Below are 6,252 nucleotides of genomic sequence, written 5' to 3'. Positions count from 1 at the left end.
ACGGGCCCAGCCGCTCCACGGCATGTGGGATCTTCCCGGACCGGGGCACGAACCCGTGTCCCCTGCATCGGCAGGCGGACTCTCAACCACTGCGCCACCAGGGAAGCCCAAAACCCTGGGTTTTGATAAGACAGAGGAAGCAGGGCTGAAGGAGAGGCTACTTCTAGAGTTGCATGCAAGCCCTTGGTTTACAGGGAGGAGGGGATAGTCATTTCAGTGCCCCCAAATGCTCCTCGTCCTACCCCTGCCCTCTAGGACTCTCCAGTTAGCTTAGCAGACCCCCTTCCGCTACCTAGCACCACCCCTGGTGACAACCTGACAAAGGAAAGACAGCCTTTCCTTGCCTCCCTAAATCCAGCCTTCTACCACCCTCCCATACCCCATGCCAGACTTGCTGGGGACCTGGCGTCGCGTTCTGCAGTCCCCTACCTCCACGCAGCCCTGCTTTTCCCCCCCAGCTTTTCTGTCCATCTCACCAAAATCATAGAACCACCCAGTTCTCCCCACTAGGCAAATCACTTATCCTCTGGGAAAGCCACTGGGCCACTGCCAGCTCTCACTCCCCATCTGGACCAGCACTGCCTTGTGAGCATCACCTTACCAGGTGTGGACCACCCTGTGGCCTCCCCAGACCAGCAGCAAAGACACATGGACCTCTATTTAACCCCCCAAGGGAAAATGAGGGGAACATGGCTAGAGTCAGAACACCCTGCAGATGGTTCAATTATTGTTTATTTCAACACATATTTAATGAGAACCTTTTCTACAAGAGCGACTGTCAGAGTCCCAGCAGAAAACACGTGTCCCCTAAGTGTGGATTTGAAGATAGGGAGCTGCTTTTCCCACACAAACTGTTGGCTTGAGGTTCAGACGGCAATTTGCAGGGAAGGATTAGTAGGGCAGGACCAGCTACTTGCTGATTTTGATTTTGATTTGCACCGTGGACACTGGAGAACTGGCAAGAATGCTTAAACATGGTTAATTGACTCCTTGAAAGCCCTCCTCTGTAATCATTATCTACCTTCCAAGCTGTTCTAAGGTGGATAATCAGCAAACCCTGAGACTGTGTGAGCCTCATAACCAAACAATCTCTCCGAGTTTCAGTTTTCTCATCTGCAAAATAAGGATCTTAATTCCTGCCTATTGCAAGGAACAGCTGAGAGAATCAGAGGAGATAATGTATGTAAAATAAAATTACCATATGCAAATTGTGAAGGCCCCAGACAGAAGTATTGTACACGGGTGGCATTAGAGACCTGGATTCTAGTCCTGCTCTGTAACTAGTTACTGTGTGATTTTTGCCCTTGATCGTCTGGTCTCTCTGGGCTTTGGTTTCTTCCTATGTGAAATAAAAAGAGACTTTGCAGCCCTGACCATTCCCCACCCCTTCAGGACCCCCACCTGGGCATGAGATGGGAGCAGTCACAGGCCACGGCTGAATTGTGCAATTGACAATGATGTTCCTCCTACCTTCAAAACCGGATCTGGGCTGTAAACAAGCCGCCACTTCCTCCGTGCCTCCAAAACATTGATGTCTGGGTGGGAAGGTAGATAGAGAGAAGGCAGGATCCCCATCCCCCTCCACCCCAACTTGCATGGCCTTGTTTTTCATGCTGCCCAGCATCAGGAGGAAAATCAAGATGCATGGGAATTTTACACTAGACTTATAACTGTCTAAAAAACTGTCTTGAGCCTAGGGTCAGACTTTGCCCTCCTCTGTCCTTCTGCCCCATCTAAGACATCCTGAGCTAAAGCTAGAGATGGAGCTAAGGAAAAACCACCCAGAGGTTACCAGTGTCCCACATTTTTATCCAGATGGAGTCACAATTAAAATAGCAACAAGGACAGTCACAAAGAAGAAGGCAGAAAAAAACTCCCAAAAGCCTAACTGGTCTCTTCTTTCTGTTCTCTCTCTCTCCGCTCCTGGCCTCCCCTAATGCTGGCATCTGTCCGCTCACCCATCCTCCCTGCCCAGCCCCTGTCCTGGCCAAATTCTGTGCATCCTTCAGGTTCCAAGAGGCCTCCCTCTGCATCTAGCCTAGGTTACACCACCTTCCTCTAACGCCCTAGGTCCCCTGCAGTCTTTGATACTTTCTCTCTGGTCGCATTATTCAACCTCATTTTCCTCTTAAACTACAAGCAGCAAGAGGGCAAAACCAGGTTCAACTCGCTCAAAGTCTGTGCGCCCATTGCTCAGCATGATCCTGGCACACAGTGGGTACCCAGTGACATTTATGGAACGTCTGTGTATGAATGAAGGGAGGGCAAGACACCCTAATACCCTCGAGGGCTGGGGAGTGGTCAAGGGGCAGATGTGCTTGAATCTCAGAGCTTGACCACCATCTGCCCTCCACCGCTGCTTTCTCCCAAAGCTGCCCAACCTGAGTCACAACCAGACCTCTGAGTCGCTAAAGCAGGAAAGGGACAGCCCTGCCAATGCTTAGAGTGGTAAATTTATTCCCTCTTCCACACCATTTTAGCCAAGTAACTACCATTTACCTCACCAGCCAGGGTGAGCTAGAAATACCCTGCAGCCCCAAAGAAATAACTTTCTCCTGCTCCTGCTAAAAATGCCTCTAATTAAGGCAAAGTCCAGGATAACTGATGAGGTTTAAAATACAGATGCACCCAGAACATAGAACAAGTAGCTGAGATTCTCACTCTTGAAAAAATTAAATCCAAAGAGGAGGTTCTGAAAATAGTAGTAACTTACTTTCACACAGCAGTGACTTCTATTTGCATTATAACAGCACTGTCTAACGGATTTCATCTCACAGCAATCCTTTAGAGGGGACCAAAGCGGGCATTATCAACAGCCCATTTTACAGATTTTGAGAATTAAGGCTCCGAAGGAAGGACTTGCCCAGAATCACGTAGTTTGTAAGGTTTACATTCAAACCGAGGTTCTCTGACTTTTTCTACCACATCTGATATCTCCATTACAAAGAGAGAAGAGCTGGTGTTTCAAGTCCTGGGTCGGGTGGAAGAGTGAGAACCAGGGCCGAAAGGAGAAGACAGTTGCCCAAGTCCTCACCTCTTGCACAGCTCAGCCCTGCTTTAACCGTCCGTAAACTAACAATGTCCACCTGCGCGCCTAGCTGAGGCATGATGCTCAAGTAGAGAGTAATGTTACAGAGCTCACGAGTTCAATCCTGTTTTCCCTGCTCTTCTGGAAGATAAATGGGATGAGGGACTTGGTTTCAAATTTTCAAAAGAAGGCTTTGGGTTCAAGACCTGTGAAGGAGGGCAGGATTTAGAGGCTTCCCTCGAGTTCTGGCCTCTAGCTCTCAGAAACTCAACTTGAGCTTCTGTAAGAAGAAAGCATTTAGAACCTTCTCACAAAGCGTGTGAATCGAAAACCTGGAAATCTCCTGATTGTTATGTAGAGTACAGGACAAACCCTCCAGTCGGAAGACAATGGGAAATTATCCTCTTCCCCAGGAATACAGAATAGGACTCACCCTCCTGGGTTTGGAGTGAATGGGAGGAAGTAAAGCTGGAAATTCTTTGAAAACCCCTGAATAATTACATATCTAAGGCTCGTGTATCCTTCCCTTGGAGCCTCTGCAATACATTAACAGGGCGAACACAGCTTTAGGTGCTAGAGAGCCGAGGTACCACCAAGCCAATAGAAAAGGACTCGGTTTAATTGTGTGATGCTTTAGCTCAACAGATGCCCTGAAGCGGTCCCCGGGCCATCCAGACAAGGGAAAAAGACAGGCTGTCTGGCCTTTTGGCCCACCTCTCATTCTAACAGGGACATAGGATCCCCAGAAACCCTCCTTCCATTTTCCTGCACCAGTCGAAATGAGATAAAAACGCCCCCCACCCCAGTCATTGCTCACTCTTCAACTAAAAAGTCACTTCTTGATTCTGCCCAGATTCCCCTCAATTACCCCAAAGCCCTGCTACCTTGATCTATGCCTCTCTTGAGATGTTGATAATGTTCTACCTTTCCTTGCAGCAGTTATCTTGGTACTTAAACTTCCTTTTCTAAATTATAGTTGTGTCTTTTGACCTATTCTCCAGTCTTGCACTTAATAGATTATATCCTGCCGAGTTGAAATGAACTGCCGGGTGGGGAAGACGTGGCACTGCCCTCACCCCTGCTACGCACACCCATTGACAGTTGGTTCTGTACGGATGAACAATTCTGTGTGCTTTTTATTTAATTTTATTTATTTATTTATTTAGGAAGACCAATTTTGAATTAAGTCTCTTGGGAGATGAATTTCCCATCCTAGTGTCCACATCAAAGGATACTGGAAAGATGGCTGAGGATACTGGAAAGTGGTTCTCTCAGCACCAGGTGAGTCAGCATAGCTGAGAAGTGAGTCCTTCCCTTGACGTAGTTATACATACGACTTCGTCATTACCTACTGCCCAAGGATGGGGATAATAGGGTATAAGTGTCTGTAAAAATCCAGCCACCACTCCCAGGGAACTTGCAGAAAGCAAAGACACGAAGAGCGTTAAGTTAATTAAACAAGGAGGCCATTAGGCTGAAGTGGCTCTAATGCTTTGGTGACCTTAGACGAAAGCCTAAGCCTGCACGTGCCTTGAGGTTAAAAAATGGAAACCTAAGGACAACCAATCACAAACAGCCGACTAAGCTTTAGGCTACAGCCAATCAATAATTTCCTTTCTTTGTTTCCTCACCTTCTCTATATGTCTTTCCAGGCTCCTGTGACGGAGCTCTCCTAACCGTTTCCAGTTGGGCGCTGCCTGATTGGAATCAAATTTTGCTCAAATAAACTCTTAAAATGTGTCACATGCCCCAGTTTATCATTTAATAAGAGAAAGAGCTCGGTTTTGAAAACAAAGACGATCGATGGATTTGGGGAGAGTGAACTGGGGAGAACTTTCTAGAGAACCAGACCTTAGGAGCCGTGGTCTCTAGTGTGTGTTTGCGGGTGGGGAGTGGAGAGGGAGAAGCCTGAAACTGCTGTGTCCAGGGGAAACAGGAGGTTATTTTATGTGCCTGAGGGAATGAGGAGGCGCTTCAGAATAAGAGGATGATGGCAAGGGAGGGTATGGGAGCAAACAGGTAGGGTGATGCCCGCTGCCAGAGGTCGTGAAGGCAAAGGTCAGAGAGACCAAGGAAAGCCTCATCTAATTGTGTCAGGACTGTGGTCCAGGGAATTTACGGATGCGGTGCAGCAAGGGCGGCTGTTTCACCAGACCATGACCTATGCTCCACAATCACCGCTTTGTATACTTCCTGCTACCAGGAGGCACCTGTTTATCACACGTGGGATCCTTCGTGGGGCACCGCGGATCATACCTCTCACTATCTGCCGTCTCGAGATCCATCACATTGCAGACTTTACGTGGTGTCATCAGCTGAGTTAGCACCTGTAAAAATGATCACTCCCATTGGACTTAAAACTGCAAGCGCTTTTAATGAGGCCCTGGATAAAGGAATACATTTTCTCAGAGCCCTTATACAAATTCTATTAAATCTTCCACACCAAATAAATGACTGAAATGGTGATTAGGGTTTGGAGGCATACCATATGCATCATACCACGCATCCACTCAGAGGCAAATACGTTCTCATCTGAGGTTTGACCCAATGCCAGAGTTAGTCCAGCCACCTAAGCTGAGCGCTAAGCGAAAAATCCTTTCCCTTTCAGTGGTTATTTCAACAAGAACTTCAATGCCAAACTAGCAGTGGATTTTGTGTATGAATTTTCTTTGCATTCTAACATTATGTAAATGAAAAACTCAACGAAGTGCAAATTAAGACTATTCTTAATTCTAAAAGGCTGCTATTCTGTGATAATGACGCCATGGAATATTTCACCGTCTGCCAAGCACGGTGTGTGGTTCCTGCTCCCCCATCTGCCTTATTCGCCTCCCAGCAGGGGGGCACCCACTGTGTCCTCAGTTTTTTCTGCCCTCTAAAGTCAGAGCTGGGGGACTTCCCTGGTGGTCCAATGGTTAAGACTCCGCACTCCCAGTGCAGGGGCCCAGGTTCAATCCCTGGTCGGGGAACTAAGATCCCACATACCACAACTACCGAGCCCGAGTGCCACAACTAGAGAAGCCTGTGCGCCACAGCGAAGACTCAGCACAGCCAAAATAAATAAATAAAGCAAAATAAAATAAAAAAAAAATAAAGTCAGATCTGGCCCCCTGTCCCTCTTTCTCCTCATGGTCTAATCTTGCCAAGATCATTTAATCATATAAACGGAACAAGAGGTTGATGTGGGAGCAGTGTGGAGAGACTAGAGGCCTGAGTAGGGAGGC

At 47.6% G+C, this 6,252-nt stretch overlaps 1 non-coding gene across 1 annotated transcript; it reads left to right on the top strand.

The window, feature by feature from the left end:
* Positions 1-5,925: 5,925 nt before the first annotated feature.
* TRNAG-CCC (transfer RNA glycine (anticodon CCC)) lies at positions 5,926-5,997 on the top strand. The gene has a single exon. It is a non-coding gene; the product is annotated as a tRNA-Gly (tRNA).
* The last annotated feature ends 255 nt before the right edge of the window (positions 5,998-6,252 follow it).

The sequence above is a fragment of the Lipotes vexillifer genome, unplaced genomic scaffold (assembly GCF_000442215.2).
Source record: "Lipotes vexillifer unplaced genomic scaffold, Lipotes_vexillifer_v1.1 scaffold352, whole genome shotgun sequence".
NCBI lineage: Eukaryota > Metazoa > Chordata > Mammalia > Artiodactyla > Lipotidae > Lipotes > Lipotes vexillifer.
The sequence above is the reverse complement of the archived record's forward strand: the minus strand, read 5'-3'. Positions and strand labels throughout refer to the sequence as shown.